General features: G+C 38.0%; 1 protein-coding gene across 22 annotated transcripts in view; it reads left to right on the forward strand.

Moving 5' to 3' along the window:
- Window positions 1–25761, forward strand: part of IKZF2 (IKAROS family zinc finger 2) — a 305347-nt gene that overhangs the window by 258686 nt on the left and 20900 nt on the right. For 21 of the 22 annotated variants that reach the window (XM_064286717.1, XM_023541832.2, XM_023541830.2 and 18 more), the window contains one exon: window positions 24097–24245. The gene's annotated coding sequence lies outside the window, so the exon portion shown is untranslated. The remainder of the gene's footprint in view (window positions 1–24096; window positions 24246–25761) is intronic. The other variant, XM_064286715.1, reaches the window with a different exon arrangement.

Consider the following 25761-nt stretch of genomic DNA (forward strand, 5'->3'; position numbering starts at 1 on the left):
TCATATCCTTTGCCCGTTTTTTAACTGGGTTATTTGTCTTTTTGTAGTTGAGTTTTTGTACTATCATGTAGATTTTAGAGACCAGATACTGATCAGAAATGTCATAGCTAAAAACTTTTTCCCAGTCTGTGGTAATCTTTGTACTGTTTTGGTAAAGCCTTTGGATGAGCAGAGGTGTTTGATTTTTAGGAGCTCCCAGTTATCTAGTTGCTCTTCTGCATTGTTAGTAATGTTTTGTATACTGTTTATGCCATGTATTAGGGCTCCTAATGTCCCTATTTTTTCTTCCATGATCTTTATCACTTTAAATTTTATATTTAGGTCTTTGATACATTTTAAGTTAGTTTATGTGCATGGTGTGAGGTATGGGTCTTGTTTCATTTTTTTGCAGGTGGATATCCAGTTATGCCAGCAACATTTGTTAAAGAGACTGTCTTTTCCCCATTTAATTGACTTTGGGCCTTTGTCAAATATCAGCTGCATATGTGGATGGATTTATGTCTGGATTGTCAATTCTGTTCCATTGGTCTATGTATCTGTTGTTGTACCAGTACCAGGCTGTTTTGACTACTGTGGCTGTATAATAGGTTCTAAAATCAGGTAGAGTAAGGTCTCCCACTTTCTTTTTCAGTAATGCTTTACTTTTCTGGGGCCTCTTTCCCTTCCATATGAAGTTGGTGATTTGTTTCTCCATCTCATTAAAAAATGTTGTTGGAATTTGGATGGAACTGCATTATATCTGTAGATCGCTTTTGGTAGAATAGACATTTTTACAATGTTTTTCCACTTATGTAGGTCTCTTTTGGTTTCTTTCAGTAGTGTCTTGTCGTTTTCTTTGTATAGGTCTTATGTTTCTGGTAAGATTTATTCCTAAGTATTTTATCTTTTGGGGGGCTACTGTAAATGGTATTGATTTGGTGATTTCTTCTTCGATGTTCTTTTTGTTGGTGTAGAAGAATGCAACTGATTTTTGTATGTTTATCTTGTATCCTGATACTCTGCTGAACTCTTCTATTAGTTTCAGTACATTTCTTGAGGATCCTTTAGAGTTTTCTGCATATAAGATTATGTCATTTGCAAATAGAGATACTTTTACTTCTTCCTTGCCTGTCTGGATACCCTTTATTTCTTTATCTAGCCTAATCGCTCTGGCTAGGACCTCCAGCACAATGTTGAATAACAGTGGTGATAAAGGGTCTGGTTCCCGATCTCAGGGGGAATGCTTTCAGACTCTCTCCATTTAGGGTGATGTTGGCTGTTGGCTTTGTATAAATGCCCTTTATTATGTTGAGGAATTTTCCTTCTATTCCTATTTTGCTGAGAGTTTTTTTTTTTTTTTTTTATCATGAATGGGTGTTGAACTTTGTCAAATGCCTTCTCTGCATCAATTGATAAGATCATGTGGTTCTTGTCTTTTATTTATATGATACCCATAACCATTGCTGTCAAGTCAATTCTGACTCATATCGACGGCAATGGTTATGGGTATCATATAAGTGGATTACATTAATTGTTTTTCTAATATTGAACCATCCCTGCATTCCTGGTATAAATCCCCTTTGGTCATGGTGAATTACTTTTTTGTTATGTTGTAGAATTTTGTTGAGGATTTTTGCATCTAAGTTCATGAGGGATATAGGTCTGTAATTTTCTTTTTTTGTGGTGTCTTTAACTGGTTTTGCTATCAGGGATATGCTGGCTTCATTGAATGAGTTTGTGAGTATTCCATCCTTTTCTCTGCTCTGAAGTACCTTTAGTAGTGATAGTGTTAACTCTTCTCTGAAAGTTTGGTAGAACTCTGCAGTGAAGCCATCCGGGCCAGGGCCTTTTTTTGTTGGGACTTTTTGGTTACCTTTTCAATCTCTTTTGCTACAGGTTTATTTAGTTGCTCTACCTCTGTTGTGAAAGTTTAGGTAGGTAGTGTGTTTCTAGGAATTCATTTTATTTCTTCTCGGTTTTCAATTTTTTTAGAGTACAATTTTTCATAGTGATCTGATACGATTCTTTTAATTTCAGTTGGGCCTGTTGTGATATCACCCATCTCATTTCTTATTTGGGTTATTTGGTTCCTCTCCAGTTTTTCTTTTGTCAGTTTGGCCAATGGCTTATCAATTTTGTTAATTTTTTCAAAGAACCAACTTTTGGTCTTATTAACTCTTCCAATTGTTTTTCAGTTCTCTATTTCATTTAATTCTGCTCTAATTTTTATTATTTGCTTTGTTCTGGTGCCTGAGGGTTTCTTTTGTTGCTCTCTTTCTATTTGTTCAAATTGTAGAGATAATTCTTTGATTTTGGCCCTTTCTTCTTTTTGGATGTTTACATTTCTTGATATAAATTGACCTCTGAGCACTGCTTTCACTGTGTTCAAAGGTTCTGATAGGAAGTGTTTTCTTTCTCATAGGATTCTATGAATTTCATTATTCCATCCTTGATGTCTTCGATAACGCAGTCTTTTCTGAGCAGTATCCAAGTATTTGATTTCTTTTCCCTGTTTTTTCTGTTATTAATTGCTACTTTTATGTCCATATGGTCGGAGAAGATGCTGTAATATTTTGATGTTTTGGATTCTGCTAAGGCTTGCTTTATGACCTCATATGTGGTCTATTCTGGAGAATGTTCCATGTGCACTAGAAAAGAAAGTACACTTGGCTGCTGTTGGGTGGAGTGTTCTGTATATGTCTATGAGGTCAAGTTGGTTGATTGTGGCATTTAGATCTTCCATGTCTTTATTGAGCTTCTTTCTGGATGTTCTGCCCTTCACCGAAAGCGGTGTGTTGACGTCTCCTACTATAATTGTGGAGTTATCTCACTTTTCAGTGGTGTTAGAGCTTATTTTATATATCTCCCAACCCTGTCATTCGGTGCATAAATATATAATATGATTATATCCTCCTGGTATACTGTCTTTAATCATTATATAGTGTCCTTCCTTAACTTTTATGGTGGATTTAACTTTAAAACCTGTTTTGTCAGAAATTAATATTGCCACTTCTGCCCTTTTTTGATTGTTGTTTGCTTGATATATTTTTTTCCATCCTTTCAGTTTTAGTTTGTTTGTGTCTCTAAGTCTAAGGTGTGTCTCACGTAGGCAGCATATAGATGGATCATGTTTTTTAATCCATTCTGCCACTCTCTGTCTCTTCATTGGTTCATTTAGTCCATTTACATTCAGGGTAATTATGGATAGGTATGAATTTAGTGCTGTCATTTTGATGTCTTTTTTTGTGTGTGTTGTTGCCAGTTTCTTTTTCCTGCTTAATTTTTTGTGCTGAGTAGTTTATCTTTATATATTGTGTTTTCCTCTTATTTATTGTTGTTGACTTTGTTTCTGCCATGTCTCTATTTTTTTCTTGTATTTTATTTTGATGAGTAGGATTGTTGGTTTCCTTTGTGGTTACCTTAATGTTTACCTCTATTTTCTAAGTTTAAACCTAACTTTTATTTCTTTATATTGCCTTGTTTTCCTCTCCATATGAAAGATCCATGACTACATTACTTAGTCCCTCTTTATTGTTTTAATGTTGTCTTCTTTTACCTAATGACATCGCTTTTTCCCTGTTTTGAGTGTTGTTGTTTTTTTTTATCTTGATTTATTTTTGTGATTTCTCTATCTGGTTTGATATCTGATTGATCTGTCCGGTGTTCTTGGGTTTATATCTGATATTATTGGTTTCCTAACCAAAGAACTCCCTTTAGTAATTCTCGTAGTTTTGGTTTGGATTTTATGAATTCTCTAAACTTCTGTTCATCTGGAAACTTCCTAATTTCACCTTCATATTTGAGAGACAGTTTTGCTGGATATATGATTCTCAGCTGGCAATTTTTTTCCTTCACTTCTTCATATAAGTCATCCCTTTGTCTTCTTGCACAGTTTCTGCCAAGTAGTCCGAGCTTATTCTTATTGACTCTCCTTTGTAGGTGACTTTTCGTTTATCCCTAGCTGCTCTTAAAATTCTCTCTTCATCTTTGGTTTTGGCAAGCTTGATTGTAATATGTCTCGGTGACTTTCTTTTAAGATCTACCTTATGTGGAGTTTGATGAGCATCTTGGATAGATATCTTCTCATCTTTCACAATATCAGGGAAGTTTTCTGCCAATAAATCTTCAACAATTCTCTCTGTATTTTCTGTTATCCCTCCCTGTTCTGGTATTCCAATCACTCTTAGGTTATTTCTTTTGATAGAGTCCTACATGAGTCTTAAGGTTTCCTCATTTAAAAAAAATTCTTTTATCTGATTTTTCTTCAAGTATATTGGTGCCATGTGCTTTATCTTCAATCTCACCAATTCTGCCTTCCACTTACTCAGTTCTGCTCCTCTGACTTTCTACTGAGTTGTCTAATTCTGTAATTTTATTGTTAATCTTCTGAATTTCTGATTGCTGTCTCCGCATGGAGTCTTGCAGCTTGTTAAACTTTTCATCATGTTTTGAATAGCATTTTTAATTTTTCAACTGTTTTATCTGTGTTCCTTGGCTTGTTCTGCGTTTTGCCTGATCTCCTTTCTAGTATCGTTCCTGATGTCTTGAAGGGTTCTGTATATTAATCTTTTGTATTCCTTATCCGGCAGTTCCAGGAATGCTCCTTCATCCAGAAGATCGCCGATTCTTTGTTTTGAGAGCTTGTTGAAGCGATCATGATCTACTTCTTTATATGACTTGATATTGACTGTTGTCTCTGAGCTATCTATAAGTTATTGTATTAGTTTATCTTATGTTTGCTTAATGTATACTAGCTTTTTGCTTTGTTTTTTGTTTTGATATGCCCAAATTGGTTGCTTGAGTGAGCTAGCTTGATTATTTTCACCTTTGAAGCTCTAATGTCATCACCAGCTGGCTAGAGTTGTTATCAGGTATATCAGCCTAGGAGTCCATTTACTTTTCTTGTATGGATTCAGCTCAGGTGTCCAGGTAGAGTTGGTCCTCAAGTGTGTGGTGCAGTCTCTGTTCTACAGTCTTAGAGGGGCAAGTGTGATTGGTGTAGATACCAGTATCTGGTTGCAGCAGGGGGTCACACTCTGAACAAGGCAGGGGGCTGACAACTGTCCCCTGAGTGTCTGTGAGGAATGTGCATCCCTGCTCCCTAGAATGCACAGGTGGGTGGGCTCTGCAGATGGACCATGGGCACCCAATGCTTTTGGTTGTGAGGACTGGGAGGTACCACTTATCCTTGGACCCCTGTCACAGGTGGCTGAGTGACCTGAGTGGAATCACCAGTCCTTAGGCCCCTGATGTGGGTAGGTGAAGACCCTGTTTAGTATGCAAAGTGGTGTCAAACATCAAACACCCACCTCTCCACCGTACAGCTGAAACAGTTGCAGCCTGCCAACAAGGGCTTATTCTCCTGAAATAGGCCCAAATGGGTCCATGCAGGAGGGAAAGGTATTCAAAGTCCATGGACCACTTATGCCTGGACAGGAGCCGCTTCTGTCCTAACCTCCTCACATTAGTGGAGCTGGCAAATTATCTTTTCCCCCAATTGTGAATTTATTCCTTTTCCAAGGCAAGGAGAATGGCTCAGAGCACTCAGGAAGACCTATCTCAGGTCCAGGGAAATCCACAGCCACTGAAGCTGGCTTGGAGGTGGAGGGTACAGTAAAGTATACGCAAGTACTTAGCTTTTGCCAAGAGCACCATTATTCTCTGGTTCTGGAGGTGTGAGTAGGCTCTGTGGCTGGCCGTTTCCCTATGAGGAAACTGTGGCCAAACACTACTACCAGCCTGCCATAGTCCCTCCCAGGAGTGGTGCCTGGGGGATCCTGATGATTCAGGTCCAGCAACTCCTTTCCACTTCTGAACCGTCTCTCCCTCCCCTTGCCACTCAGTCCATTTTCTAACTTTGCCTTTGATGTTCAGGGCTCCGAGCTTGTCATAAACATAATCATTTCACTTGTGTTTTTGGGTCTTTGTTGTAAAAGGGACCACAAGAAGCATCTGACTACTCTGCCATCTTGGCCCCACCTCAAGGGTACTGTTTTGATAGAGTAGTCAGGGAAGGAAAGCCTATTTGATGAGAGGCCTGAAGAAAAAAAAAGGAAGAACCATCTTGATGTTTTTTGAAAGAGGGAGTAGTAAGAGCAAAGGCCCTGAGGCAGGATGGTGCATGAACCATTTGAAGAACAGGAAGAAAACCAAAGTGGCTGGAGCAGAATGAACAAAGTGAACTTTAGAGCAAGAGGTAGTGTGAGTCCAGGCCAGCTACCATCTTACAGGCTAGGGTAGGACTTAGGCTTTTACTCTGAGCAAGAAGGAAATGATTGGAGGGTCTTGAGCAAAATAGTGACATCATAATTATTCAAAATTTAATGGGGCCACTCTGGATACTAGAATATAAGCAGTAAGGGTAGAGCCAAGGAAGTCAGTAGGACACTACTCCAGCAAATAGTTGATGATTTGAACCAGAGTAGATGCCAATGAGATTGGCATGGAGAAATGGTCAGATCTACCTATATTTTGAAGGCAGAACTGACAGGATTTATGGATGGCTTAGATATGGGCTGTGATAGGAAGGGTGGTTAAAGAATGTTCTTTAACCATTTGTGAAGATCGGGAAAATTGGAGGAAAAACGAATTGGTGAAGGGTCAAAATTCCAGAGTTTTCTTGTGAACCTGTTCATTTTGTGATACCTTAGTGTCCCTATGAGGCAGAATCGACTCAACAGCAATGGTTTTTTTGGTTTGGTTAAATATCCAAAAGGAATAAACACTTGTATATAGGCCCCTGGAGTTCAGAGGAAAGGTCCAGGCTAGAGTTGACTCCAAACAGGGGACATATTTAAACATGTGGACCTAGAGATATCACTAAGGAAGTGAGGTGTAACAGTAACAGCTAACAGTTGAAAGGCTGTTTATTATGTGTCAGGCATGATTCTAAGTATTTTACTTGTAATAAACTCACTTAACCCTTATAACAACTCTATGAGGCAGATACTATTATTTACCACTGTACACATGAGGAACTGAGGAACAGAGATTTAAGTAATTTGTCCCAAGCCACACAGCTAGTTAAGTGGAAGCAGAAAGCTTCAAGCACAACTAGACTGGTTCCAGAATCTTCTACGGAGAAGACTCAGGTTACACGTCACCACTTTTAGATTTTATTTCCACTTCAGTGCCCTGTACTCCCCAGTGATGGTCAGAGCAAAGAATAAAATTTAAACAAAGACTAAGATAAATTTTAAATTCTAGGCTGATACCATCATTGACACCAAAGAGTGGAAGATTTATAAACAAGTTGTTAGAAACAGAACACAAAATCAAAGGTTCCTCTTAAAAGAAAAGCAAACAGCCCAAGGGAAGAGACAAATATACTTTTTTACTTTATTCTATTTGCCCAATTTCATCTACAGATTATAAGACGCCTTTCAGTTTCAGAGATCTAAGAAGGAGGAAAAAATATGTGTCTTAGAATTGATGAAATAGAGTAGTTTTACTTTTTTTTAGCAGCTGGCCTTATTTTGTTGACTGGGCTCTAGGCATTGTTTCTCCAGGAAAGCATTGTTCTTACCATACTCTGCATTTTATTAGACCACAATGCCTCCTCTTTAATAAGGGAATGATATCCCTCCTTTAGAGATAATATTCATTGTGAGCACCGATATGATTTTTACTTTTAACCCTCCAATTATATAATATTTCAGAGTGAGGTTCATAATGATGACTGATGATGGGCATAAGCAGAAACACTGACAAATTTTCATATTATTTTCATTGATGGCAGGATCTTTCTCTCATTCTCTTGATATCTCTAATATAGTAGGAAAAATATAGCAGGGGCTTGGTAAATCTTGTCTAAATTAATAAATAGAAATTAAAATTTGATAACAATTATGCCTAGTGTCAAAATAGCACTGTGGACATATGCAGAATGTGTACATAAAGCTTTCCTTTGTCATTTTGAATTTTGCTGATCTACTCAAGTGCCAACACTTGTGAAAACAGACACATTATTCTTGCTTGGTTAATCTGTGTGTTTATCAAGCTTCTCCATTGCTGGTGTCTCTGGGGCATAACCAAACTAAGCATTTCGCCCTAGGGAAGTTGTTGCTTTTTTATCCAGTGGAGACAAAGAGGAGTTGTGGGTGAATACTTAATCAAAGCAGTGGGGCAGCTAAAGTGGTACATATTTCCATTCTCGTTTTTTTTTTTTTTAATAATTTATTTTTGTTGTTGAAAATATACACAACATATGCCAATTCAACAATGTCTACATGTACAATTCAGTGACAATGATTGCATTCTTCAAATTGTGCAACCATTCTCATCGTCCTTTTCCAAATTGTTGTTCCTCCATTAACATCAACTCACTGTCCCCTAAGCTTTCTATCTAAGCTTTCAGGTAGCTGTTGTCCATTTGATCCCGTATAGGTAGTTCTTTAAAAAAGCACAATACTTAAGGCAGACATTCTTTTCTAATTAAGCTAAACTATTGTTTAGTTTAAAGAAGACTTCAGGGGATATTTTTGGTTTAGGGTTTAAAGATTATCTCTTGTCTTGGGGCAGTAGGTTCGGGGGTTTATCCATTCTTGCTTAAGTGGTTTTCTAAAGGCATGGCAGCGAAAGCAGGAGCTGACTGTATCCACTTACAGATGTGTGCACACACCTGCCAGCCGCCCATACTCCTTGTCTACAAGTAGATTATTTTCCTACCTCCTCCACACCTGTCATCAATCCAGAAATTTAGTTTCCAGTTCACTTCAAACATGCAATTTTACTAATTGATTTTAGGATATCTCTTAGTACTTACTTACCAAAAAAACAAAAAAACAAATCTGTTGTCGTGGCAACTTACAGGTCCATGAAATGAAGACCTCAATTTGCCCTGGGTTGGGATGGGGAGGAGTCTCTGGGTGGTGCAAACAGTTAATATGCTCGGCTGCTAATTGAAAGACTGAAGATTCAGGTCTACGCAAAGGCATTTTGGAAAAAAGCCCTGGTGATCTACTTGTGAAAAATCAGCCACTGAAACCCTTTGGAGCATAGTTCAACTCGGACACACATGGGGTCGCCATGAGTCAGAGTCAACTCAGTAAAACTGGTTTTGGGATAGAGAAGTGCTCCTTTGAGTCATCCGGCTATAAGCTACTGGGCGGCTTAAAAAAGGACCTCATTACCTGCTGGGAGATTCTAAGAGGCTGAGAAAGCCTCAGATACTAGGTTCCCTGGAATTGGAGTGAGGGTTGAATACTTTGGCAAGTCTAGTTAAATGCTTTTTTCTCCTAATGCTGGGGTATAATGGAGAAGGCACGTGGCTTTGCAGACCTGGGTCCAGTGCACAGGTTACTGATGTAATCATATGTAAGTTACTTACCTTCTCTGATCTCAGCTCCCTTATCTATAAAATTGAGAACACTGATACCTATTTTGCTTAGCTGTTGTGAATATAATTGTACCATGCAGGGTACAAAGTAGATACTCAAGAAATTGTAAGTTTCCTTCACTTTCCTAATTTAAGTGTTCAGTGGTTAAACGCTCAGCTGCTAACCAAATGGTTGGCAGTGTGAATCCACCAGCTGCTCCTTGGAAACCCTGTGAGGCAGTTCTAGTCTGAACTATTGGGTTGCTATGAGTTGGAATCGACATGACAGCAATGGGTTTGGTTTGGTTTTCATTTGGCCTGACCAGTAAGAGATTGGGTCCTAAATCTTAAAGTATGAGCAGCCTTGAGGTGGTCACCAAGCCAATTTTTTGGAGACTTTTGCCTATGATCTCTTAGCAGGAAAAGTGAAATCTGTAATACTAAGGGTCATCTAGTATAATGGAGAGAAAGCAAAGTGTTATTTAAAATCCAAACAAACTATAATTACTTTGCTTTAAATGAGGAGTGTCTTAGTTATCTAGTGCTGCTGTAAACAGAAATATTACCATTGGATGGCTTCAACAAACAGAAGTTTATTCTCTCACAGTCTAGTAGGCTAGAAGTCCAAATTTAGGCCATCAGTTCCAGGGGGAAGGCTTTCTCTCTCTGTTGGCTCTGGAGGAAGGTCCTTGTCTTCGATCTTCCCCTGGATTAGGAGCTTCTCAGCTCAGGGACCCTGAGTTCAAAGGACACACTCTTCTCTTGGCACTGCTTTCTTGGTGGTGTGAGATCCCCCATCCTCTCTGCTCAATTCTCCCTTTTATATCTCAAAAGAGATTGACTTAAAACACAGCCTAATCTTGTAGATTGAGCCATGCCTCATTAACATGACTGCCGCTAACCCCACCTCATTAGCATCATAGAGGTAGGATTTACAACACATATGAAAATCACATCAGTTGACAAAATGGTGGACGGTCACATCATAGTGCTAGCCAAGTTGAGAGATATTTTTGTGGGACACAATTCAATCCATAACAGGGAGTGACAAAACTCTTATCAGTAGAAAATAATCAATATTGTTTCCTTCTGCATCTAATGGGGGAGATGGGTGGAGAGAATAAAGGACAGACTAGAATTTGAATGCATTTCTTTGGTACTTCTAAAGGGAGAGATCAGGAGTAAATAGCCTATTGTTTAGGCTGCCATACTGATATGTTTTAGATAAGAAGAGTGGAGAGACTGATTGCTCTGCATAATAAAGTGAAGAAATAGAAGCATAAGGAAAGTTTTGAAGAGGAGAAGAAATACTATAGGGCTTGCTCTGTATATTTCTTTGTTATACCCAAACCTTCAGTAAAAAGTGCTACACACTCAAATGTATAGTGAGTTATATTGGTGGGGGCAGAAATCAAGGGAAAAGTGCTGCGTTAGGGGTGATGTGGTACAATACAGACACAGCTCTTTTAGGAAAGTATCACAATTCATAAACATAAGCATAGAAGAAGCAGTTCAGAGCCAGAGATGACCCGGAAAAAGGCAAACCATCCTCACCCTCCCCTCGTCTGCCACAGTATCTAGAAAGACTAGGAAAATTCTGGGGCTCCCACCACATGTGGGATATGGTTCCATTCCACTCTATTTGCAATGAAAGGGTAAGGCACCACAGCTGATGTCTATTACTCTTTGGGCTAGGAAATAGGCAGGGAAGGTTTCCATCAAAGCTCAGACACTGTCATATTCTCCTGAGTGAAACAGGAGCAATGGTCCACTTCTCACAAAGAAAGGATGAAGGCATGTCTGGAAAACAGACCTATTTTTTTCTATAAAATTTTTTGATGTGTACGTGCTCATAGGACATACCTCAAGTTGCTTGAAGTGAACTGGCTTCACAAGAGAAAACTCATCAAGATTTCCTTTCAGAGTGTTTGTCAGCTCCCAAGATGTGTATCCGATACTCAAGCTCCCAGTTTGAATACAGAGATTCATAACTTCATTTAAAGACCCTCTGTTATTTCTTGGAGGCAAGGGAAATGTGTTCAAGGAGACAGGCTTGCTTTTAGATACAGTTCCACTATAATAGTAGATAAATTCTGCTTATTTATTGCGTTCTCTTTCACAGTTTACTTGTTTTTACCACCTAGAAGCTTGTTTCTGTGCTACAAATTAATCACTGTTAATTTAAGACTATTGGACCCCTCAGATGGATATCTGTCATTTAAATAGCAGTTTTGTTTCACTACTCAGTGTTCTTCTTTTTCCTTTTATAAAAAACAGGTTGCCATTTCTACATTAGAGAAGCAAACTCAGATGTATTTTAGTTATTTCCTCTGTAAAAAAAAAAATGTAGCATTACAGCAATTTAGTTTTCAGCTTGCTGGTTAAGGATTTGAAAGGAGAATAGCGTCACTAAGGTCACAATGCTTGAAACATAACTAGGTTCTCAGTAAACACTTGAGAGAGAATAAATTAAAAATTAAATGAATCAGTGAACAAAGGAGTAAATGAACTAATAAACATACCGAAAGTTGGCCATCTTTTAAAAGAATGGCCAAATGCTCTCAATGATTATAAGTAGCATTTCCACTCTCTGTGTACCCTTTACTACTTTCTTATTAGCAACACCACCATCTCTATCACCACCACCACCAACACACACACATGCACACACATAGGCACCAGTTTGTTTATATAAATATCTATCTAGGTAAATGGATACCAGAAATTTTTTTTTTTTAGTCTTTGGAGATTGAAAGATGGAAGTCTAAGTAAGAGAAATAAAACTCTCCACTTGCTTAAGTGTCTTCCTTTGTCTAGTACGTGTTAAATGAACAAATAAATGAATGCTGAACTCAGGCTAATATTCTTTTCCATCTGAGCTCTCTTGACTATTTTGAGAGTGGCCTTTTGGGATTTTTATAAATGGACATAAAATAGAGATTTTGATTTTTAATAAGGTATGCCTTTATTAACTATGTTATTGTTTTATTACAAAAGTGATGTTTAATATTATAATGCAACGTTATTAAGGACCAAACGGAAGTTCTTCTCCATCCCCTACTTTGTAACAAATTATATTCTTCCTGGGTCTCTGGGTTTGTGATTAAAAAGTTATGGAACTCCACCAAAATCTGGAATTCACTTGTTGGTAATTTGTAATATCTCTCCTTTTTTTGTGATTAGAAAAAGATACTATAGATAGCATAGCTGGGATTATGATGGATAATATTCATTTTATTCCTTGAATGGAAGTCTTTAATACCTAGAGATTATTGAGATTTCTGTTAAGGTTTATACTGTCAACCTGAGTGGCTTGGACTTCTTTTGTTCCATTGGTGGAATGAAAATATATGCAAGTAGGTCATTTGCTACCAAGTAGTTTAGATGCATGACAGCAGAGGGGAATGGAAGACACAACTGGCGTGGCCACATGAGCCAAAAGGCTCAATGAAACCCTTAAGGGAAAAACACTAAAATACAAAAATTTAGGCTGGAGGCAGAGCCCACAAAGAGCTATGAACAGAAGCACCATGCCATCCCTACATAGCAAAGATCCAAAAAACTAAACTAAAACAGAGACAAACGTCAATCCTGAAACCCTAAGCATCAAATGAAGAGACAAAGAACTCAGCCAAGCACTGAATGGAATAAGAAACTGCTGACAGAGAACAGACAGCAAGGAGAGATACATGCAAAAATCCCTTATCAGTTAACGTAGCACGGATTCACCATGTTGAACTTCTGTTGGAGATTGGTGGGTAGAGAGTACAGGAAAGCAGCTTCACAGAGCTCTCAACAGGAGACAGAGCATCCAGTAGCCAGCAATATACGATTTCCCACCCCCCAACCTTCTTCCTCCCTGCTCTGCCTCTGCCTCTTCCAAGCTCGATGTGGTTGCTTGGCTGGCTGAGAAGTTCAAGCCTGTGCCACTTGGATTCACCCTCTCCACATCGGAGTTAGGCGAACAGAGAGTATGGCAAAACAGCTTCACAGAGCTCCCAACAAGAGGTAGGGCACCCGGTAACCAGGGATATATGGTTTCCCATCCCCCCCACCCTTCTTCCTCCCCACTCGGCCTCCACTGCTTCCTGCTGGTCACAGTTTCTTGGTCAGGAGGCACTGGCTTCTGCCCCATGCTGCTCAGATTTGCCCCACCCATGCTGGCTGGGTTCCTGAGTGCCATTTGTTGTTGGTGTTGCTTTTTTCTGCTTCTTTCATGCCTCTCACCACATCCCCCTCCTTTCCCTTGAACACCTGGCTCTGCATGCCATCTTTGCTTCTTCTTGAAAGGCCATGAAGCACCACTCAACTGGGAAACTGCTTCCTTGGCCTGTACCACCACACTGGTGGGATCCCTGGGGCTTCCTTTTGTTTTTTGTTTGTTTTGTTCTGTTCGTTTGTTTTCTTTTTCTTTTCATGGCTTGGGAGCCACTTTCCCAGTCTGCACAGCTGTGTCAGTGGGATCCCTGGGCATTTCTTTTTTCTTTTTTCCTTTTTGTCTTTCTTCATTTTTCAGTTTCTTGTTTCTCTATACTTACCTTCTTTTCTTGTCTCCTGCATACCTGGGACTGTGTCACATCTCTATCCCTTCTAGCCAGGCTGTACTCCACGGCCTGGGAGCCACTTCCTCAGTCTTTGCAGCTGCACTGGTGGGATCCCTGATGGCTTTTCTTTTCTTTTTTCTAATTTTTAAAAATTTTATCTTATTTTTCCCTTTTCTTTTTTTTTTTTCTCCATTTCTCAGTTTCTCATCTCTCCACTCCAATGGCAAGCTCCATTAGCACTCTTTTTGTTTGTTCATTTCTTTTTAGCTCCTATTTCTCTCTCTTTTTTCCCGTACCCATCTTAGCTCCACACATCACAACCTCCCCCCTCCTTCCTGCCTACCTCTACTATATGCTGAACATCACACCCCCAAGCAGCACAGGCACAGCCTACTGAAACCCGTCCTGTACTGATTCCTGGCCTGCCCTGTCAGCCCTAGTATGTGCCACAAAAAACCCATCTCAGCCCCTCCCCTTCAGCTGTACCTGCACCATAGCTGAGCGACTGGCCCTGCCCATTGGACAAGGAGGTGAAAAGTATTGTGCCCACAGATAAGCAAACAACAAAGCATGCACAGCCTGCCTGCTCAGACATAACGAAATAAAACAAACAAACAAACCAAAAAAAAAAACAGGATTAAACAAATCTACAGTCCATAAACATAAACAAAATCCATCTACTGAATGTCCTGAAGACAGAAGACAATATCAAAACATATTAAAAAAAAACAGGACAGGATGGTTCCAATAGGCATCCAAAATAAAACACCAGATGACTTTCCAGTAGAAGAAAAGGCACTAAAACTGCCTGATAGGGAATTCAAATCTCTAATATTCAGAGCTCTCCAAGAGTTGAGGCAAAAAGCAGAAAAAAATCTGGAAAAAATAGACAAATTCATGGAAAATACAGACAAAAGAAAATGGAAGAATTCAGGAAAATAATACAGAAACAAAATACCAAAATAAATTCACAACTAGAAATCATACTTGTAAATACAACAATTAGGAATCCAAAAGATAAACAACAAGATTTCATAAGTGAACAGTGTCACAGAAGGGCTTAGCAGCAGTTCTGAAACAATGAAAGACAGGATCAGCAAAATTAAAGAAAAACACTTGGATACAACTCTGTTTGAGGAAAAATCAGAAAAAAAGAATGAAGAGAAATGAATAAAGCCGACAATTATAAGGGGTACAATCAAAAGCAAAAATTTGCAAGTGATCAGAGTCCCAGGAAAGGGGGACAAAACAGAAACACAGAGATGATCATTAAAAAATTGCTGACAGAAAACTTCCCTGATATCATGAAAGATGAAAAGCTGACCATCCAAGAAGCTCGACAAACCCCATATAGGATAGACCCCAAAAGAAAATTAGCAAAGCATATAATAATCACACTTGCAAAAATCAAAGACAAAGAAAGAGTCCTGAGAGCAGCTCAAGAAAAATGAAAAGTCACATACAGAGGAGAAACAATAAGACTAAACTCTGATTATTCAGCAGAAACCAGGCAGGCAAGAAGGCAATGAGATAACATATATAAAACCTTGAAAGAAAAAAATTGCCAACCAAGAATAACGTATCCTGCAAAACCCTCAAATGATAATGAAATTAGGACATTTCCAGATAAACAGAAATTAAGGGATATGTAAAAGCCAAATCAAACCTGCAAGAATTATTAAAGAGAGTCCTTTAGTTTGAGAAAAAACAACATCAGACCACAGCCTGAATCTAGGAAGGAAGATTGTACCAGCCAGATGCCAACCTAGGAAATGAATTCTCCAGGACGGCACTGGGCTACTGGGGGATCCAAAACCAAAAGAATTAGAACAGGGAACCAGAGAAGTTAATCTGTAAACGACAACAATGTCAGAACAATAAAAGAGGAAATAAATGGTGTAGGTATAGAACTTTCTAATTGAGAGGAAGGAAAGGCAATACCAAGTAATAATAAACTGGTTCAAACCTAGGAAGATAAGGGTAAATTTCAAAGTAACTATAAAGAATGTTAATAAACCTACACATCAAAATAAAGAAAACCATAAAGTCTCAGTAAAAACAAAATCTACAAAAGCAAAAGAAAAAGCAAACAGCTACCAAAAAAGAGCAGGAGTGGCAATACTAATCTCAGATAAAATAGACTTTAAAACAAAATCTACCATATAAGGCCAAGAAGGGCACCATAGAGTGATTAAAGGGATGATCTATCATGAAGACATAACCATAATAAACATCTATGCACCCAATGACAGCGCTCCTAAATACATATAACCAACTCTAACAGCACTGGAAAGAGAAATTAGCATTTCCACAATAATAGTAGGAGACTTCAAAACACCACTCTCAGTAAAGGACCAAACATCTAGAAAGAAACTCAACAATGATACAGAAGAGCTAAAGGGCACAAACAGCCAACTTGACCACAAAGACATATATAGAACACTCCACCCAACAGCTGCAAAGTACACACTTTTTTCCAACGCACATGGAATGTTCTCCTCAATAAACCACATCTTAGAGCAACCCTCAACAGAGCAACCCTCAACAAAATCCAAAACATTGAGAAAACACAGAGTATCTTTTCTGACCACTTGCCATCAAGGTAGAAATTAACAACACAAAGAGCAAGGAAACAAGATAAACATACAAAAATCAGTTGGATTTCTATACACCAATAAAGACAACAATGAAAAAGAAATCAGGAAAACGATACCATTATGATAGTCCCTAAAAAAATAAAATACTTAGGAGTAAATCTAACCAGGGATGTAAAAGAACTGTATAAAGAAAACTTCAAGACACTACTGCAAGAAACCAAAAGAGATCTACATAAATGGGAAAACATACCATGCTCATGGATTTGTAGACTCAACATTGTGAAAATGACAATTCTACCCAAAGAAATTTACAAATACAATGCGATCCAGTCCAAAGACCAACAACAGTCTTTAAAGAGATGGAAAAACTAATAATTAATTTATATGGAAAGGGAAGAAGCCCCGGATAAGTAAAGCACTATTGAAGAAGAATAAAGTAGGAAGATTTGCACTACTTGACAGCAGAACCTACCATACAGCTACAGTAGTCAAAAAACAACCTGGTACTGGTACAATGACAGATACATTGACCAATGGAACGTAATTGAGAACCCATCCACCTACAGTCACCTGTAGGGTCAACAAAGACCCAAAGTCCATCAGATGGGGAAAAAAATAGTCTTTTTTAACAAATGGTGCTGGCAAAACTTGATTTCCATCTGCAAAAAAATGAAACAGAACCCATAACTCACACCATACACAAAAACTAATTCAAAATGCATCAAAGACTTAAAATATAAAGCCAAAAACTATAAAGTTCACAGAAGGAAAAACTGGATCAAAGCTAGAGGCCCTAATACATGGCATTAACAGGATACAAACCATAACCAATAACATACAAGCTCCAGAAGATAAGCTAGATAACTGACATCTTCTAAAAATTAAACACTTATGCTCATCAAAAGATGTCACCAAAAGAATAAAAAGAGAACCTACAGACTAGGAAAAATTTTGGGCTATTACAAATCCAACAAAGTTCTAATCTTTAAAATCTGAGAGAAAATCCAACATCTGTACAATAAAAGGACAATCCAATTAAAAAAGGAGCAAAGGAAATGAACAAACACTTCACCAAAGTAGACATTCAAGTGGTCATCAGACACACGAGGCAATGCTCATGATCAGTAGCCATTAGACAAATGCAAGTAAAAACCACAGTGAGATACCATTTCATCCCAGCATTACTAGCGTAAACCAAAAAAAAAAACAGGAAATAAATGCTGGAGAGGCTACAGGGAGATCAGAACTCTTATGCACTGCTGGTAGGAATGCAGAATGATACAACCATTTTGGAAAATGATGTGGTGCTTCCTTAGAAAGCTAGAAATAGAAATACCATATGACCCAGCAATCCCACTCCTAGGAATACAGCCTAGAGAAATGAGTCATCATATGAACAGACATATTCATACCCATATTCATTACAGAATTGTTCACAATAGCAAAAAGATGAAAACTACCTAGATGCCCATCAGCAGATGAAAGGATAAACAAACTATGGTACATACACACAGTGGAGTACTATGCAATGGTAAAGAACAATGATGAATTTGTGAAGTATCTTGTAACATGGATGAATCTGGAGGGCACTATGCTGAGTGAAATAAGTCAATCACAAAAGGACAAATATTGTATGAGACCACTAGTGTAAAAACTCATGAGAAGGTTTATACACAAAAATAAATAATTTTTGATGGTTACAAGGGAGGGGAGGAATGGATGGAAAACACTAAATAGACAAGAGGTAAGTGGTAACTTTGGTGAAGGGTGAGACAGTACACAATACTGAGGAAGCCAGCACAACTTGTCCGAGGCAAGGTCATGGGAGCTCCATAGACACATCCAAACTCTTTGAGGGACTGAATTGCTGGGCTTAGGGCTGTGGTCTCAGGGAACATCTGGCTCAATTGGCATAACAGTTTATAAAAAAAATGTTCTATATTTTAGTTTGTTGAGTAGCGCCTGTGGTCTTAAAAGCCTGTGAGCGGCCATCTATGACACTCCACTGGTCTCACTCCTTTGGGAACAAGGGAAAATGAAAAAAAACTAAAGATACAAGGGAAAGATTAGTCCAAAGGGCTGATGGACCACATCTATCATGGCTTCCACCAGACTGAGTCCAGTACAACTGGATGGTCCCTGGCTACAACCACTGACTGGTCTGACAGGGATCACAATAGAGGGTCCTGGACAGAACTGGAGAAAAATGTAGAACAAAATTCTAGCTCTCAAAAGAGACCAGACTTGTTGGCCTGACAGAAACACCAAGAGTGTGGCCCCTGGACACCCTTATAGCTCAGTAATGAAGTCACTCCTGAGGTTCACCCTTCATCTAAAGATTAGACAAGCCAGTAAAACAAAATGACTTAAGGGGCACAAACCCAGGGGCAAGGACTAGAAGGTAGAAGGGGACAGGAAAGATGGTAATAGGGAACACAAGTTTGAGAAGGGAGAGTGTTGGCATGTAGTGGGGTTGTTAACCAATGTCGTAAAACAATATGTGTACTAACTGTTTAATGAGAAGCTAATTTGTTCTGAAAACCTTCATCGAAAGTATAATAAAATAATAAAAGCAATAATAAACCCATTTCTTGTTAACATAAGTAGCATTTATTGTGAAAAATAACAATATTTTTCCAAACAAATAAATTAATGAGATTTGGCAAAATAATAATACTCATGGAGAATGTGCTTATTTCAAGTAGATACATGAGACTTAGGTGGGCAGCTCCTGTGTAGAGGCAGAATGAGAAGGTAGAAAGGGATAGGAGCTGGTTGAATGGACACGGGAAATCCGAGGTGGAAAGGGGGAGTGTGCTGTTACATTATAGGAAGAGCAACTAGAGTCACATAATGATGCGTGTATAAATTTTTGTATGAGAAACACATTTGAGCTGTAAACTTTCACCTAAACCACAGTAAACTTTTAAAAAATAATAAAAATTTAAGCTTGAAGATTCATAATTTCACTACCCTAATTAAGCAAAGGAAACCCTCGTGGCTAAGTGGTTAAGTGTTATGGCTGCTGACCAAAGGGTCAGCAGTTTGAATCCACCAGTTGCTCCTTGGAAGCTCTATGGGGCAGTTCTACTCTGTCCTATAGGGTCGCTATGAGTCAGAATCAACTTGATGGCACTGTTGTTTTTTTTTTTAATTAAGCAAAAATCCTAAATATTTTTGTGTTATTTTATTTTTAAAAGACTCAATCTGTTTATGAACAAATGATTAATGGATATTAATATACTTATTAAAAAGAAATGATAAGGAGAAAAAAAGCAGGGCTTCAAACCGGTTTGTTCCAGTTAGCAACACTGAGCAGAATGGCTGGAATGAGTGCAAAGTGCCAGTGACTAAAGGTGAACTGTGATTCCTTCCTGGCTTCTCTGCATTGTTTGGGATTAGAATTGTCTAAATAGTATGAGTAATATGGAAGTGCTGTGAAAGGTAAGTTAGTGCTCTGATTAACACTTTCTGATAATTCAACTGGAAACATAACTAAGTATCTTTGCTGTGGCAGTTTCTTGGAGATGGCAGTGTTATGCAGAGTCACTCTGCTTGGAACTTCTTCAGTTTATTCCTTAATACTGGCAGAATGGACTCAACACTTGCTTGGTCATTGCTGTTGCCTTTGCAGGCCTAAGAAACAAGGTCTATTCCTTAAATATCTGCTGTCATTGTCCTTAATGCTGCCATACTCCTTTCTCTTCCTCTGTACTACTCATTTCGAACTCTACAGAATATTCTATTCAAGGTGTTACTGATACATAAATGATGTTTTATAGCAGGCTGTACTTCCCTCTGAAATATACTATTAGAGTTTTGAAATTATTGCTTACAGAGATTCCATTGATATTTCTGTATGTTCCATCTCTTATAAAGTTAGTGTTTGGGTAAGGCTTCATTCTGTGAGCTTTGGTGATTAAAAGTAATACAAATCATATTGGTCTAACACTTGATATTTGTCATATTCTCCTTCAAAGGAGCTCAAAATACTTCAGATATTTCCCTATGTCAAAATGCTTTCTTATATTATCCCTGAACTATTTTTATCTAGTTTATTAAAATAGTCCTATGAAATTAAAATAGTTTCTTTTATAAAAGAGAAAATTACAGGAATAAAGACAGTGTTCTTTCTTATATTCCCCTTGGAATCACTTATTACAGTGTTTATCATGGCCAAATAGATATTGTGTTTTAATCCAAGGTTAAGAAAAACCAGTTGTAGACTAACAATCAAAAAGTTGCAAATTAGTGAGAAACACACACACATACACACACACCAAACTGTAACCAGGTATTAAAATTTTAGTGCCCTTTCATAGCTCTTTTTAGCTTTTTCTTGGATTGGGATCCATATTTTTAAAAAGTGTATCCTAATTACTCTTTCTGTAGCCATGTCTATAGAAAACCAAAAACAATAGTTACATGAAGGGCTTTTACCATTACAAATTTTGAGAAAATGTCATTTGGAATAAGGATTTGAGGCGAATTTAAAGATGTATTTTGACTGTAAAGATTAATATTTCCCGATTCAATAATAATGATTTAAAAAATCCAATAGATTAAGGTCCTTAATAAATAGCAGAAATCTCACTAGAAGACTTCCCCCCACTTTTGTGTAATATGATATTTACAAACTTTGGAAAAATAAATAATAATAACAATAAAATCAAGGTGTCCTTTCTTTTTTTGTTGCCTTTTAGACCTTCAGTTTCTTAGTGATAAAGTTCATGTAGGTATTAGTATATACTCTTAATGCTGCCCTGATGGCATAGCGGTTAAAAGCTACAGCTGCTAACCAAAAGATTGGGAGTTCGAATCCAGCAGGCACTTCTTGGAAACCCTGTGGGGCGGGGTTCTACTGTGTCCTATAGGGTTACCATGAGTCAGAATCAAAATAGTATAATGCTGTGTAGCTTTAAGGTTGTTCTCTAATTTCTAGCTAGAAAGAGTTACAAGTCTTGATTTTAGATCATTCAAGATATGGACAAATAGTTGGATAACATTTCTGGGAACTTTCGATTTAAATAAGAGAAAGAGTGTAGATTATATCACTTTCTTGAAACCTGTTGTGATAAAACTCCTTCGGTGTTACTATTGTTTTTTGGTTTTCTGTGAGCATGGTTAGAGAAAGACTGATTAGGACGTATTTTTGAAAATATGGATCCTAACCCAAGAAAACCTAAAAAAAAAAAAACCATGAAAAGGCACTAAAATGTGTTGTAAATTACGGTTATACCTGGTTACAATTTGGTAGTACTCTATTCATTTGTAACTTCTTGCATTACTATTTATCTACATTTTTTTTTTTTTTTTCTTAGCCTTGGATTGAAACACCACACCCATTTGGTCAGCCAGCCCTATGGAGACTTCCATTGCAGGATCTCTTGCATTCATTTCTCTGTTTTCAGGATCTCTGGAACTAGTCCTCAGGGACTCTGGAGCCTATTAGTTTTGTCACTTACTATGGGGTCTTTAGCAAGTCCTACAGTGGCATGAAAGTACTGTGAACCTCAGCATCCTCATAAATAAAACGCAAGTGTGTTGGGGGGATAAAATCATGTCTCTGCTTCTGTAGCCTAAAATTTTAATATAGTACAATTCCAATTCCACAGCCCCTCTTATGTTATACCAGGGACCCTGTCCTAGCTGATCTGTCACTCTCCAGTCCGAATTCTGTGTTTAAGGCATGTTCTAGCAATGTAATGGCTTCTGACTTTTTGAAATTTTTCTCTTATCTTCATTTGTCATTTCAAGTTAAAACTGTCACCTGATTTTTTTCAGATATTCCTGCCTTATTTCCAAGTAGATAAAACCACCTTGAAATATTGGGACTATTCTTATACTTGGCAGAATTCTGGGCAGGCAAACTTGTCTTTTTGGCCATAGGTTTCTTAGTCACAGCCACAAGTAATCCACTTCCTTCTTGGCTGTTAGGGAAGGGCCTAATTAGCCAATCCAACAAATTCCACTCCCCACCCCCGTCTTCCATCGGTTAGCTCTCTGCTCCTGCAGGCATCTTGCCAGGCTTCACTGAGAGCTATTGAATTACCTTTGCAGCCAAGCTAGCAACAGCACAATGCTGTTTATCTGCCTTCCACCCCACAATTGTCTTTTTCTTCATCAGAAGGTCTGCTTCATTTGTCCCTTAGTTATTCCTTTTCTTCCTAAGGAAACCTACTACTTCTCCCACTTGATTATGATGAATCAGTGATCTTGATATACTTTTGAACCAAATGAACAAAATAACTTTACCTTCTTGTTCCCAAGACACATCTCCAAATTACATGTGGTCTGGTGAGGTTTAACCTGAGGAGCAAATGAAGTAAGTTTAAAAAAAAACAAAAAAAACTTTTCACTTATCCAAAAAGTCACGTACTAAACATATTAGAGAGAGAAACACAAACTTGAATGGTTTATCAAGTTAAGTGTTTACTATTTTCACAAACATGAAAGCTTAATATTATTGTAGTTGTGGACTTTCACTTATAATTGATGCCTTCTGCTGAGATTAGTATATGAAAAGATAGCTTGAAGAAGTAAAATCTGTAATATGTCAAGGTACATGGGGCAAAAACAATGACTCATCTTCGTGAATTCTGTGTGAATTAAGAAGTTCAGTTGGGCGGCCAGGTGATTGGTAGGAATGGGTTATTGTATTTACCTGGGAGGACCTGGAAAGCTTTTTACACAGTGTCAACAGGATTGTTGTTAAGCAGCAAGTTGGCAAACATGGGAAGGTTGTCATTAAACAATGTTGGGATTCAGAACTGTTGACGTTTATTTGCTTTTTGACTCTTCAACAGCTCATGGAGAGATCTAAGCTATCTAAAAAAAAGCACATGCATCATTGCAATCCCTCCCCCTCTTTTTAAACCTCTTGGCAACCCCAAAACAGGATGAAACTACCCTTTAAGGCAAAGGTTTGTTTACATGGTCTTCCAAAAATGGGCTTCAGGGGAGTACATAAACTCGTACAAATATATGTGGCATTGATGTATAATTATGTGCATAAATATGTTCTTCTGCTTTGGGGTGGATGCCTTTTATTAGATTTTTAAAGAGCTTTGTGGAGGCTGTGAAACCATACAGCTTATAAACTACTGCCTTAGGGGCCTAAATTGAGCTGTTTTAATAATATGAGTGAGGAAGGGGAAAGAGATGACTGGTATAAAGCATTTTCCTCTAATATACAATTTTTTTTAAAAGAGTGGCCAGCTAGTTAGACATGAAAGTAAGGGACAGAGAACCCTGGTCACCACTGCAAAGGTAATAGTATGTTAGGAACAACTGAGTTGATACAGAGAAATTTAATACAGTCCCCCAATGCAGGGAAATCAGGACACCCTCATCTTCTCACCTAGAAAAAATTTCTAGCTTTTGGTATTCAGGAAAACTGATATCAAACAGTGGTTTTCTAAGGGTCTCCCTCGCCACTTCCATGTCAGGTGGGTATGGGTTGAAGACCTGTTTGCTATTGCACTTGGCTCGTTACACAGCCTTGAGTCTTATATCCTGAGTCCCTATATAATCCTCTATTTACTAGAGAAAGTGATAGATCAGGATTTGTCCTGCCCCGCCCTGAAATCTGCATAGTTTCCCAAAATCTCACTAAAGTAGTTGACCTCAGAAATGGAAATTTTGTCTTTGCTAAATACAGCAAGAGACCATCAGAGATGCTGTCTTCTGAATTGGGTTACCACCTTTGACCATTCCTTCCATCTCCATCTGGTAGATTCACATCATCCATCCATCACAAGAAAATAAGAAGTTTTGCTCCAGTTGACAGTTGGCTCAGGCTTCTCAAAGGTAGGCCTCCTCCTGTCAGAATTTTTTTTTTGTTTTTGGTCTTATGGTTTCTTAGATCAGAGAAAAGTTGGTTAAACACCTGTTTTCTTCTTTGGCTCATTTGTGAGGTTATGCCTTATTTGCCTGGTTCTCCAGAAACTGCCCTGCTGGTGCCTTCTCATCTTCCTTCATAACAGCTTATAAACTAGTGGCTGTTGGGCTGTTCCCCTCCCCTGTGCACCTTGGTGCTTCACCAGGCACATGCCCCTGCTTTGTTTTTTTGAAGTGAAGGAATCAAATTTAGACTTTTCCTTGAAGTTTTAGATAGTATTATTAAAATTGGTTCTGTTGCTTCCTACATCCTTCCAGTTAACTGTGCACACACATAAACAAGCTCCATTTCCAAAGAATGTGAGATTTTAATCAAGTCACTCATCGTAATTAACTGACAACCTACCCACTTCAGCAGAGTTGGATCTGTTAGTATTTTAAAAATACCTAGCAATGTGTTGTATGTTTTCCTTAAGCCTAAAGATTATCCTTGAGCATTAAAGTACAAACAAACAGAAAAGAGTGCTGCTGAGATACAAGAACCTTAGAAATAAAGTCATAGATAGTCGTTTTTGTATCATTGTGAAAAGTAACAATGCATATGTGTAGTGAAATGTAATCTGTATGGTTTCTGATTTTGTGAACTTCAGATTCAATTTTACCATAAAAAAGTGAGCAGGTTTTTTTAGTTTTCTTTGTAAATGTATTAGTTTTCCATTGCTGTTGTAACAAGTTTCCACAAATATAGGTGCTTACAACAACACACACTTATTATTACAGTTCTGGAAATAAGAAGTCTAAATGACTTTTACTGGGCTAAAATCAAGGCACCCGCAGCATTCCTTCTGTAGGCTGTAGGGAGAATCCATTTCCTTGCCTTTTCCAGCTTCTAGAGGCAGTCTACATTCCTTAACTTCTGGGTCTTTCCTCCATCTTTAAAGCCAGTAGCCTATCATCTTCAAACCTCTCTACTTCTCTCACTCTTCCCTCCCACCTCCTCCTTATAAAAACCGTTGTGATTACATTGGGCCCACTGGATAAAAAAATAATCCAGGATAATTTCCCATTAAACTTCTTAATTTAATCACATCTGCAAAGCCTGTTTTTGCCGTGTGAGGTAATATATTCACAGCTTCCCAGAATAAGGACCCAGACATCTTTGGTGTCTACAACACTTACTCTAAAGAAGATATTTATTAGCTACTTACAATTTTTTTTTTTACAATTTGATTAGGAATAAAAATACTTTTGATTGGACTAATTCACACCAGCCAGGTCAGAACTGTTAAAGTCAATTCAAGTGAGAAACTTTCTAATTCAACACCCTAAGTGTGCTTTTGGAGCAAGTATAGACGAGAACTTTGAGAAAAGACAACCACTCTTGGGTAAAAGAAGTTGTCAAAGTCATTTGTAGGCGTGATTTTCTCCACAGATGTTACAAATAAATCAGACCAAGGATAAAGTTATGGCACATGTGTTTAATATT

Source organism: Loxodonta africana, chromosome 6 (assembly GCF_030014295.1).
Source record: "Loxodonta africana isolate mLoxAfr1 chromosome 6, mLoxAfr1.hap2, whole genome shotgun sequence".
NCBI lineage: Eukaryota > Metazoa > Chordata > Mammalia > Proboscidea > Elephantidae > Loxodonta > Loxodonta africana.